We start from the raw sequence: 12965 nt of genomic DNA, 5'->3' as shown, positions 1-12965 counted from the left end.
CTGTCTGTTGACTGACAGAGGCCGCCGACAGTTGAAGAGGGTCGTAATGTGTAATAGGCATACATCTATTCAGACCATCACACAGGAGTTCCAAAATGCATCTGGATCCACTGCAAGTACTATGACAGTTAGCCGGGAAGTGAGAAAACTTGGATTTCATAGTCGAGTGGCTGCTCCTAAGCCACACATCACGCCAGTAAAAGCCAAACGACGCCTCGCTTGGTGTAATGAGAGTAAAAACAGGATGATTGAAAAGTGGAAAAACGTGCTGTGGAGTGACGAATCACAACAGACAATGTGGGGATCCGATGGTAGGGTGTGGGTAAGGCGAATGACTGGTGAAGGTCATCTGCCAGCGTGTGTAGTGCCAACAGTAATATTCGAGGGCGGTGGCGTCATGGAGGGGGCTTGCACCCTTTGTTGTTTTGCGTAGCACTATCACAGCACAGGCCTACATTGATGTTTTAAGCAACTTCTTGCTTCCCACTGTTGAAGACCAATACGGGGATGGCGATTGCATCTTTCAATACGATCGAGCATCGGTTCATAAGGCACGACCTTTGGCGGAGTGGTTACACGACAATAACATCAGTGTAATGGACTGGCCTGCACGGAGTCCTGACCTGAACCCCAGCTTCTTGCTTCCCACTATTGAAGACCAATACGGGGATGGCGATTGCACCTTGGCGGAGTGGTTACACGACAATAACATCAGTGTAACGGACTGGCCTGTACAGAGTCCTGACCTGAACCCCAGCTTCTTGCTTCCCACTGTTGAAGACCAATGCGGGGATGGCGATTGCATCTTTCAATACGATCGAGCATCGGTTCATAAGGCACGACCTTTGGCGGAGTGGTTACACGACAATAACATCAGTGTAATGGACTGGCCTGCACAGAGTCCTGACCTGAACCCCATAGACCACCTTTGAGATGTTTTGGAACGCCGACTTCGTGGCAGGCCTCTCCGAGAGACATCGATACCTCTCCTCAGTGCAGCACTCTGTGAAGAATGGGCGGCCATTCCCCAAGAAACGTTCCAGCACCTGATGGAATGTATGACTGCGAGAATGAAAGCCGTCATCAAGGCTAAGGATAGGCCAACACCATATTGATTCCAGCATTACCGATGGAGGGCGCCACGAATTTGTAACTCATTTTCAGCCAGGTGCCCGGATACTTTTGCTTATATGGTGTAGGTTGTGGTAGTTATGCTATCACAAGAGCGGCTAGCATTGAGAGTTGCATCAGACCAGTGTCTGAACTGAAGATCATAACAACATAGTTACTTACATGCCTAGTTAATAAGAAAACTTATCTTTCACTATTTATTCACGTCTTATCACGCGTCATTGCACACACTGCACCCAGCGTGCGCACTACAAACAAATCCGTAATGCTCTCAGAACCATGATGAAACCCCTATTCCTCGTTTACATTGTTTGCGCATCCACATCTATATCTGACTCCACATCCCTCTATAGCGAAGAAGTTGAGCTCAGACAGGTGAAAGGAGTTCAGCGTATTTCATCACAGACCTTAAGCATACAATTTTGCCGTAATTCGTTACACTCTGAAAATTGAAAGACGTTAAGTTCTTAGGGCTTGTCTGCTTTCATTTTAATTACAGTTATGAGGTTTAGTAAAGTGGGTTGTCATTGGTGGCATATTTCTTGCCTAGGTATGTAGTTGCACTGGGTAATTGAAGGGTATTCCTTTTATTGATTAAAATTTTTCTAATCTGTTGTATTGCTGTTTATGGGAAGAGATATGCTGCTCGGACAGGTACTGCAGGATGTGTCTTAATGGGCTGGAATTCGGAGACGGCGAAAGCACCTGGCTTCAGGTACAATGGCAGAGATGGCGCGTGAGCTGGTGGGCATTTTCACGTCGTGGGAGAGGGTTTTGCAAGGCTCGGGGTGACGGGGAGTCACAAAGCCACCACCAGCGTCCTGCTGTTAACGAAGTATCATGTATTGTTCCCAATGCTAGCCAGAGAGATTTTTTTTTTTTTTTTTTACAGCTTATGGCTCTTTGGAACAATGGGCCACTGCCCGCAGGGAGAGAAACATATTTGAAACCTATAGGTATTTGCATGCAAGTTGGCTTAAGTCTTTCTATTAGAGAACCTTATCTACTAGCAATGTAACACGTTTCTCCTCAGAATCCCAGATAGCCCTACGATGCTGAGTGCTCAACTACATAGGTGTACTTTTTGGGATGTTTGGTTTCCAGCGCCAAGCGATTTCCTGCGCGTGTTGAAAAAAATCATCGTGATTGGGAACCAGACATGAAGTCTGAAGACGCACTGAGGGCTGTCAGTATTTTTTGGCGGCAAGGCACTCTACTGGAGGAGTGACTTAGGTTCGTCTCCTGGAGGGAGAACGTGCGTCATTTTTTTGATTACGGGACTTGTGGAGAAATGCATGGGATTGTCAGTTTGAATTTTTCGAGGTGCTGCGTGCAGTGCGTTTTCAGAAGTGTTTTTGGAGAGGAGTTTCGGAGAATTCGTCCGGAGGCGACGTATCGTGAAGATTGGAGAGTTCACACAGGGGCAGCGATTGAGGAGGTGTTTTACGCCCTCATGGGTCTGTTCTTTCGGCTGGTAGCAGGAGTTGTTCAATTGGTGCATGGATCTCAGTCTCACCGGTTAATGGTTCACAATGACTGTCACTGAAGACAGATAGCGCTAATGTTCAAACTCGGAGAGGGCGGCGTTGTGCAGAGAATTCCAATCCTTCACGCCAAAATTGACAATCGACCATTAGTACTTTTTTTGAGATGAAGTTTTGTATTGTTGTTTTGGAAAAACATACTCCATGCACATTTATTTTGCAATAAATTAATCTTATCGATGAACAACCTTTTTCATTTCGATTAAGAATGTACATTGAGAATATACCATTTGAGACTACACCTTCTTTATTTAATAATTTATTGGTCTTTCTGTGAGATATTTGATATTATTTGTTATTTTAGCACATATGTAAGGAGTCATTATGCAGCAGAAATTAATCACAAGAAATTCCCACATTATTATACCACCATGTCATCATACCAACATGGCATGTGAATGACAAAAAAATTTATCAACCCTTCTCTTTTTATCACACTTTACTTTCCGGTACTTAAGTAATACTTTTCTAAATAGTTTGTATTTCCCAAAGCCTTTTGATACCATTACTCACAAGAGGTTTCTAGTCAAATGCGTGCCTATGGAGTATACTCTCACTTGTGCGACTGGATTCGCGATTTACTGCCGGAAAAGTCACACCTCGTAGTAACTGACGGAAAGCCATCTAGTAAAACAGAAGTCCCCATTAGAGGTGTTACAGGCCTTCTGCTGCTTCTAATCTATACATATGATTTGGAAGGCAGTCTGAGCAGCCATCTTAGTTGTTTGCAGATGACGATGTCATTGTCTGTCTAGAAAAGTCAACAGAATATCAAAACCGATTGCAAAAGGATTTATACGAGATATCAGTATGATATAAAAAGAGGCAGTTGATCCTAAATATTGAGATGTTTGAGGTCATCCACATGAGTATTAAAAGGAACCCATTAAATAACGGTTACACGATAGATCACACAAACCTAAAAGCTGTTAATTGAACTAAATACCTAAGAATAAGAATTAGGAACAATTAAAAATGAAACGATCATTTAAATAACGTGGTGAATAAGGTGAATCAAAGTCTGCGTTTTATTGGTAGAATACTTAGGTGATGCAATAAATGTATTAAAAAGACTTCCTACATTACGCTTGTGCGTCCTTTGCTAGAGTGTTGTTGTGCGGTATGAGGTCCTTACCAGATAGGATTTAGGAACACATCGAAAAAGTTCAAAGAAGGGCAGCTTGTGTTGTATTATCGAGAAATAGGGGAGAGAAAGTCATGGACATGATACGTGAGTGGGGGTGGCAGTCATTAAAAAAAATTGTTTTCGTTTGCAGCAGACCTTTTCACGAAATTTCAATCTTCAACTTTCTCCTTCGAATGCTCAAATATCTTTTTCATACCCACCTATATAAGGAAAACTGATCATTGTAATAAACATGTGAGAAATTAGAGGTCGTACGGAAAGATTCAAGTACCCTTGTGTCCCGCGCGTTGTTCGAGAGCTGAACGGTAGAGGAATAGAGTGAAAGTGGTTCGATGAACTCTCTGCCAGCCACTGAAGTTTGAATTGCAGAGTAGTCACGTAGCTGTCGATGTAGATGTCTTATTTGAGATGTATGCTGAAACTACATTTCTTAAACATATTTATTTTAGGTATCTCTTTTGTTTCCTTGGTGAATATCTTGTAGAGATTGATTGCCTCACAGATCATACCCATTTGATCTAATTCTTTAAGTTTTCTTCGTACGTTACGTCTGACTATCTTCACCACGATTACTATTATAGCTGATAACGATTACAGATAATGTTTTCTATGTGGATAATGGCCTGACATATAGAAATGATTCTACATGTTATTGTTTCATAGTAAAATTGTAAAGAGGACAAACTTAAGCGTTTCGGAAGTTTCGTAAAGCAATTAGGCATTGAATATTGGTTAGTAGGTTAACTTATTCCAGAGGCTGACAGCAGTAACGGACAAATAGTTGGAGAAAGTTCATGTTTTCCGTTGGGTACAGTTGTGGTACGAGGTAAGACAGACATTGTGCCGCAATTATGATCACATTGTAAGTACTTAACCTGCGGTTCGAGGTACGTGTGGGTGAGGAGAGAGCAAACTGAGAAACTGACTCACTAAATAATGCTTAGGTCAGTCATGTATCTTGAGTGGTGAATTCACTGGGAAAAATATTAGTGATCTCAAGAAAAATCATTACAATTATCAGTTAGTACCGTTTAATTCCGCTCCTTGGCTTGAAAGCCGTCTGGATTCGGTTAGGAAGTAAGTTAACAAGGTTTTGTGCAGGTACGTCGTATCCACGTTAAGTCACTATCTGAGAATTTGATCGCACAGCTCCACAAAATTGTATTTTTGTTAAAGTAGCTGCAAGAGTACTCTTTCTCATGAATTGGAAGGTACGCAACAGATTTGCACTTGCGACTTATTCTGTTAATTAATACATGTCATCTTCGTCATTCGTGAACCAAATGATAACACGACTCTTAAAAAATTTTCATTCAGACTTGTTGATTTACTTTGAACTATGTACTACAGTATAAGATCACTACCTTTAGGTTACATTTCTTTTGCCGTCGATGCCGTGTTTGTGGAAGCCTGTGTAGACAGCATACTTTAAAAAATTGCCATGATACCACTATACACATATACCTCAAGCAACACATTATTTCTTCTGGTAAACCTTGCGGGATGTAAGGTCGTGGTCCATGAAACTCTTCAGCTCCTAACGTTTCGTCCAGTGCTTCGCTGGACATCTTCAGAGGAGATGTCCAGCGAAGCACTGGACGAAACGTTAGGAGCTGAAGAGTTTCATGGACCACGACCTTACATCCCGCAAGGTTTACCAGAAGATATGTCATCCGGTCGTGAAAGCCTTCATACTATGAACACATTATTTCCCTCGCAATATTCCTGCTACCCCTTCTGTACTAACGAATAAAACTATGCATTCTGGGCAGTGAACAATAGCAGTACGCATGATATCCTTAGTCTATCACAGTTATCGACTGTTATATGTTATCTAATTCACTTAAAAAAATGACTCCATTTTTCTACTGCTTTGAGACAGGATCAAATATCGTCAAACGAGAGACAGCACTTCAAGGAGTTACGGCATATAGAAAAAGAAAATGAGAGACTGGGAAAGAAATATATAGCAGACCAAGAAATGCAAAAAGTACTATTCAAAGAAGAAATACAGATAATGAAAAGACAATAAAGTCCCAGTGAATTAATGAAGTATAAACATTTTCAAACAAAAGAAGAAAAGTATAAAATAATGCAATAAACAATGAAGGAGAAAAATGTGTACACAGTAGAGAGTGCGAATGCTGCGACCACGGTGGAAAATAAAAAGACAAGACTAACTGAATTAAGTACATGAGTACTATGCTACTGAACTATCTGGAGTCTGTTCTGTTGAAACAAAAATGTACACAAAACGACCAACAGATGATACAAAAGCAATAACAAATGGTCAACATGTCAGCTTCCATTCATCAACAAGATCCGTCGACAAGAGACAATGTTGTGAACAGTAATGCACAGCATTTCAGTAGGTACGGTGAGAAATTGCCGTCGGATGTAGTCTTTTAGCATCCCTAATGAGATCGAACGATCGCAGTAGACATGCGAATTCAGGTAACCTCACAACCAAGAGTCGCACGGATTGTGGTCCGGGGAGTTGGGAGGCCAAGCATGACGGACGTGGTGGCTCAGCACGTGATCCTCACAAAAGGATGTGCGCTAAACATCTTTCTTACGTGTAGCAATATGGGATGGAACGCCATCCTGGATACAAGTCGTGCTTTCCGGCAGGTGTTTATCAGCCTTGCTAGGGATAATCTGACTCCCTTTGTAACTACAGCTCGTTTTAATACACGATTTTCATGCGGCGTCACTGACATGTTGCTGTCCAGAGCCATCTGTGGGCCAGTTTTTGCACTCTTTTTCGGTTTCAATAAAACCTCATATCCTTTCGGGCGTGTGCGTCAATTCTTACCTCTCTACCTACATTATTCCGCAATTTAGTGCACTGGAGTTTTAAGTCACCCTGTATATAAACTCAAGGGAAAGAATCTCTCGGTATTGAATTCTACCTGTTAAAAAACTACTTTCTTGATATCATATGCTGCAAAGTGTACAGTAAAACTCTTGTGCTGTTGAGGAAGCAATGGTAACATCGACAACAGGCTTTCTATTTGCAACCGATAAACAAGGCTGTTTTAGATGAAGTATGGCATGTCATACCATGGTCTTTCCTCTTTTGAAAGCATTGCATTTTCACATTCTTCTTTTGCACAGTAAGAAGTTTCAAACAGCTATTTGAAATGGATGAGTATAGAATACTTCGATCATACTGCATTTGGAGATCTTACACGCCTTCATTGAAAGCAATGTTTCAGCAACATTTTCCAAATGAAAAAACTCGGTTGTATATATTGGAATTAGATGGAACGGATGGATAACTTCAGCTGATTCAACAATTGTGTGTGAATCTTGCGGAACAATGGCTTTGCTTACCTGTGTAATTGCAAAATCTCTGTCCCAGTTTCAAAAGCAAAACTCACCAAAAATTTGTATGTTACGTCTTCAAAGCCTCCCAACCTTCATGGAGCAGATCTTGATGCATACCACTTGTCACTCGACTGGTTAACACTGCTTGGCACAAAGACCATGCGTCATCCAGTAATAAATGTTTGAAACATTTTCTCCATGATTTGGCACTTATAAGAAATCAAGGAACGTTTTCCATTTCCAATCTGCCGTTGGTTTATTATAATTAACTTTAGTAACTAAAACTTATATATAACTGAATACTGTAATTAACTGTAATTTTCACAAGAATGTGTTGTATATAATAATTTTGACAATAACATGTTTCACAGGTTGTAAACAAGATTTTCTAAAATTAATTGGCTACGTCACGTGTAGGGATGACTGACAGAAGAAAAAAACCTACAAAAAGTTGATTTGGTGTGATGCAAAACCTTTTGAAAATAACCTAGAAGAGTATGTTGGACGACAAAGCTGGTAAATGGTAGATTGTGGCCGCGCGGGATTAGCCGAGCGGTCTCAGGCGCTGCAGTCATGGACTGAGCGGCTGGTCCCGGCGGAGGTTCGAGTCCTCCCTCGGGCACGGGTGTGTGTGTTTGTCCTTAGGATAATTTAGGGACTGATGACCTTAGCAGTTAAGTCCCATAGGATTTCACACACATTTGAACATTTTTTTTTTTTTTTTTTGTAGATTGTGCCCGAACATCTCTCGTTGATTACTTTATTTCGTTGCACTATTTTCTGCAGCGGAGTTGTACGAGTGGGAGACAGAACACGGCAGACATAGGATAAGACATTAAGCTCTAAGTGAACATATTACTGTCTTAGAAAGAGAATTCCTGTTTCCTTGTGACATAGGTAAGTGTAATAAACTAACATGCAAACTATCTACGAATGGAAAACACTAACAGAGACTGTTCTAGTGAGGTTGCTGCAACTGCAGACAAGTTTAAGTAATTGCAAGTAGATAATAACTGTTTTGAGAAAGAAATACCTTCAGGCTTTTAAAAAAAAAGTAAAAATTCCAACTACGAAGCAAGAAGTTGCTGTCAGGTGTGAATAATAAATCGTGTGAATAATAAATCGTGGTTGCAGAATACTAATACGACTTCTTTACAGAAGAATGGAAAAACTGGTAGAAGTCGACTCATGGAAGATCAGTTTTGACTCCGGGGAAATGTAGGAACACGCAAGGCAATATAGGAACACGCAAGGCAATACTGATCCTGCGGCTTAGCTTAGAATATAGGTTAAAGGAAGACAGACCTAAGTTTATAGTGTTTGTAGTCTTGGAGAACGCTTTTGACAGTGCTCAGCCGAATACCCTCTTCTAAATTCTGGAGATAGCAGGAGTAAAATAGAGGAAGCGAACGGTTGTTTACATATTGTGCACAAGCCAAACATCAGGTGTAAGAGTGGAAGGGCGCCATGGGGAGGGAGTGGTTGAGAAGAGAGTAAGACAGGGTAATAGCTTATCCCCCACGTTATTCAATCTATACATTGAACAAGTAGTAGAGCAAACCAAAGAAAAATTTGGAGTAGGAATTAAAGCTTGGGGAGAAGAAATAAAAACTTTGAAGTTTTCCGATGACATTGTAATTCTGTCCGAGACAACAAAGGACTTAGAAGAGCAGTTGAACAGAATGGACGCTGTCTTGGAACGAGGATATAAGATGAACATCGACAAAAGCAAGACAAAGATAATGGAATGTGGTCGAATTGAATCATGTGATGCTGACAGAATTAGACAAGGAAACGAGACACTGAAAGTCGCACTGTCCCAGGGAAGCGTCCTGGGACCTCTGCTGTTCCTGATCTATATACACTCCTGAAAATGGAAAAATGAACACATTGACACCGGTGTGTCAGACACACCATACTTGCTCCGGACACTGCGAGAGGGCTGTACAAGCAATGATCACACGCACGGCACAGCGGACACACCAGGAACCGCGGTGTTGGCCGTCGAATGACGCTAGCTGCGCAGCATTTGTGCACCGCCGCCGTCAGTGTCAGCCAGTTTGCCGTGGCATACGGAGCTCCATCGCAGTCTTTAACACTGGTAGCATGCCGCGACAGCGTGGACGTGAACCGTATGTGCAGTTGACGGACTTTGAGCGAGGGCGTATAGTGGGCATGCGGGAGGCCGGGTGGACGTACCGCCGAATTGCTCAACACGTGGGGCGTGAGGTCTCCACAGTACATCGATGTTGTCGCCAGTGGTCGGCGGAAGGTGCACGTGCCCGTCGACCTGGGACCGGACCGCAGCGACGCACGGATGCACGCCAAGACCGTAGGATCCTACGCAGTGCCGTAGGGGACCGCACCGCCACTTCCCAGCAAATTAGGGACACTGTTGCTCCTGGGGTATCGGCGAGGACCATTCGCAACCGTCTCCATGAAGCTGGGCTACGGTCTCGCACACCGTTAGGCCGTCTTCCGCTCACGCCCCAACATCGTGCAGCCCGCCTCCAGTGGTGTCGCGACAGGCGTGAATGGAGGGACGAATGGAGACGTGTCGTCTTCAGCGATGAGAGTCGCTTCTGCCTTGGTGCCAATGATGGTCGTATGCGTGTTTGGCGCCGTGCAGGTGAGCGCCACAATCAGGACTGCATACGACCAAGGCACACAGGGCCAACACCCAGCATCATGGTGTGGGGAGCGATCTCCTACACTGGCCGTACACCACTGGTGATCGTCGAGGGGACACTGAATAGTGCACGGTACATTCAAACCATCATCGAACCCATCGTTCTACCATTCCTAGACCGGCAAGGGAACTTGCTGTTCCAACAGGACAATGCACGTCCGCATGTATCCCGTGCCACCCAAACGTGCTCTAGAAGGTGTAAGTCAACTACCCTGGCCAGCAAGATCTCCGGATCTGTCCCCCATTGAGCATGTTTGGGACTGGATGAAGCGTCGTCTCAGGCGGTCTGCACGTCCAGCACGAACGCTGGTCCAACTGAGGCGCCAGGTGGAAATGGCATGGCAAGGCGTTCCACAGGACTACATCCAGCATCTCTACGATCGTCTCCATGGGAGAATAGCAGCCTGCATTGCTGCGAAAGGTGGATATACACTGTACTAGTGACGACATTGTGCATGCTCTGTTGCCTGTTCCTATGTGCCTGTGGTTCTGTCAGTGTGATCATGTGATGTATCTGACCCCAGGATTGTGTCAATAAAGTTTCCCCTTCCTGGGACAATGAATTCACGGTGTTCTTATTTCAATTTCCAGGAGTGTAAATGACCTGGGTGACAATCTGAGCAGTTCTCAGGTTGTTCGCAGATGATGCTGTAATTTACCGTCTAGTAAGGTCATCCGAAGACCAGTATCAGTTGCAAAGCGATTTAGAAAAGACTGGTGTGGCGGGTGGCAGTTGACGCTAAATAACGAAAAGTGTGAGGTGATTCACATGAGCTCCAAAAGAAATCCGTTGGAATTCGATTACTCGATAAATAGTACAATTCTCAAGGCTGTCAATTCAACTAAGTACCTGGGTGTTTAAATTACGAACAACTTCAGTTGGAAAGACCACATAGATAATATTGTGGGGAAGGCGAGCCAAAGGTTGCGTTTCATTGGCAGGACACTTAGAAGATGCAACAAGTCCACTAAAGAGACAGCTTACACTACACTCGTTCGTCCTCTGTTAGAATATTGCTGCGCGGTGTGGGATCCTTACCAGGTGGGATTGACGGAGGACATCGAAAGGGTGCAAAAAAGGGCAGCTCGTTTTGTATTATCACGTAATAGGGGAGAGCGTGTGGCAGATATGATACGCGAGTTGGGATGGAAGTCATTAAAGCAAAGACGTTTTCCGTCGCGGCGAGATCTATTTACCAAATTTCTCTTCCGAATGCGAAAATATTTTGGTGAGCCCAACCTACATAGGTAGGAATGATCATCAAAATAAAATAAGAGAAATCAGAGCTCGAACAGAAAGGTTTAGGTGTTAATTTTTCCCGCGCGCTTTTCGGGAGTGGGATGGTAGAGAGATAGTATGATTGTGGTTCGATGAACCCTCTGCCAAACACTTAAATGTGAATTGCAGAGTAATCATGTAGATGCAGATGAATTTTGGTATTAGGGCAGCAAAATAATTGATGGTGGCCAAAGTAGAGAGGATATAAAATGTAGGCTGTCAATGGCAAGGAAAGCATTTCTGAAGAAAAGAAATTTGATAACATCGAATATAGATTTAATTGTTAGGAAGTATTTTCTCAAGGTATTTGTCTGGAGTGTAGTAAGGCATGGAAGATAAGCAGTTTAGACAAGAAGAGAACAGAAGCGTTTGAAATGTTGTGCTACAGAAGAATGCTGAAGATTAGATGATAAGATCATGTAACGAATGAGGGGCTAATAAATAGAATTGGGGAGAAAAGAAATTTGTGTGCCCCAAACCGACAAGAAGATCGAATCGGTTTATAGGACACATTCTGAGACATCAAAGAATTACCAGTTTAGAACTGTGGGAAAGGGAGGGGGGGAGTAAAAATCGGTGGAGAAGAGATGAATACAGTAAGCAGATTCAGATGTATGTAGATTGCAGTAGTTATTTGGAGATGTAGGAGCATGCACAGGATAGAGTAGCGGGGAGAGCTGCATCAAACAAGTCTGGACTGAAGATGCCAACTACAACAACAACAAGCAGAAACATAGAATAGGTCTTTATTCAGTTATCAGATAACAGATGGGAGAAGCTAGGTGGCTAACGATGGTCGTGAATAAGACACTACGCTGCGTGACAATAAAAGTGAAGCACTCACAAGATATAATCGGATGTCAATCTAACTTCGTACATGTCCACACCATCGACTGATATTTAAATGATTACAGTTGCACTTGTGTGTAACAGGTAGAACGGCCATCAGTATGCGACAGTGTTGTTCGTGTTTAGTGTTGTTACGAGGCCTGGATAGATGACGAGCGGTCACTGTGAAGAACACGGGGATGCCGTGTAGACTTGTGTGACAGCGTTGCAAGCACTGTCAGAATTTGAAAGGGGCCTCATTGTTGATCTCCATTTGGCTGGCTGGTTGACTTGTGCACTGTTCATATTTTTGGGGAATACGAATGTGGCGGTGGCCTGATGTTGGACTACATGGGAACGTGAGGCCATGGATACTCGTCATGGCTCCGGTCGAGACCTCACCACCACCGTATTGCGGTCAAAGCATATCGTAACCTCGTAACCCCTACAAAAAAACGGCTCTGAGCACTATGGGACTTAACATCTCAGGTCATCAGTCCCCTAGAACTTAGAACTACTTAAACCTAACTAATCTAAGGACATCACACACATCCATGCCCGGGGCAGGATTCGAACCTGCGACCGTAGCAGTCGCGCGGGTCCGGACTGAGCGCCTAGAACCGCGAGACCACCGCGGCCGGCGTAACCCCTACACATCTGCGCTTACCATCCGAGAACAAGTAATGGACTTCCTGCACCAATCTGCCTCATCTTGGGCCATACGCCATAGACTAACAGCAACCGGACTAAGAAATTACCGTCCGATGTATACGGTGCCGTTAACACCACGACACAAACGGCTGCGTTTCTATTGGTACTACGACCGGAAGCATGGAGTGCTGACGAATGACGTAGCATTGCGTTTGACGCCGAATGGCGGTTATGCACTACGCTGGACCACCACCGTCGGCGAGTGTGGTGGCGACATAAAGAGTAATTTGTGAAAGGCACTGCGATGTTGCTCCAGAAGTCATGGTGTGGGGAGCCATTGGGTATGACGTCTGGTCACAACTGGTA

This window comes from Schistocerca serialis, chromosome 7 (genome assembly GCF_023864345.2).
Source record: "Schistocerca serialis cubense isolate TAMUIC-IGC-003099 chromosome 7, iqSchSeri2.2, whole genome shotgun sequence".
Lineage (NCBI taxonomy): Eukaryota > Metazoa > Arthropoda > Insecta > Orthoptera > Acrididae > Schistocerca > Schistocerca serialis.
Note: the sequence above shows the minus strand (reverse complement) of the source record.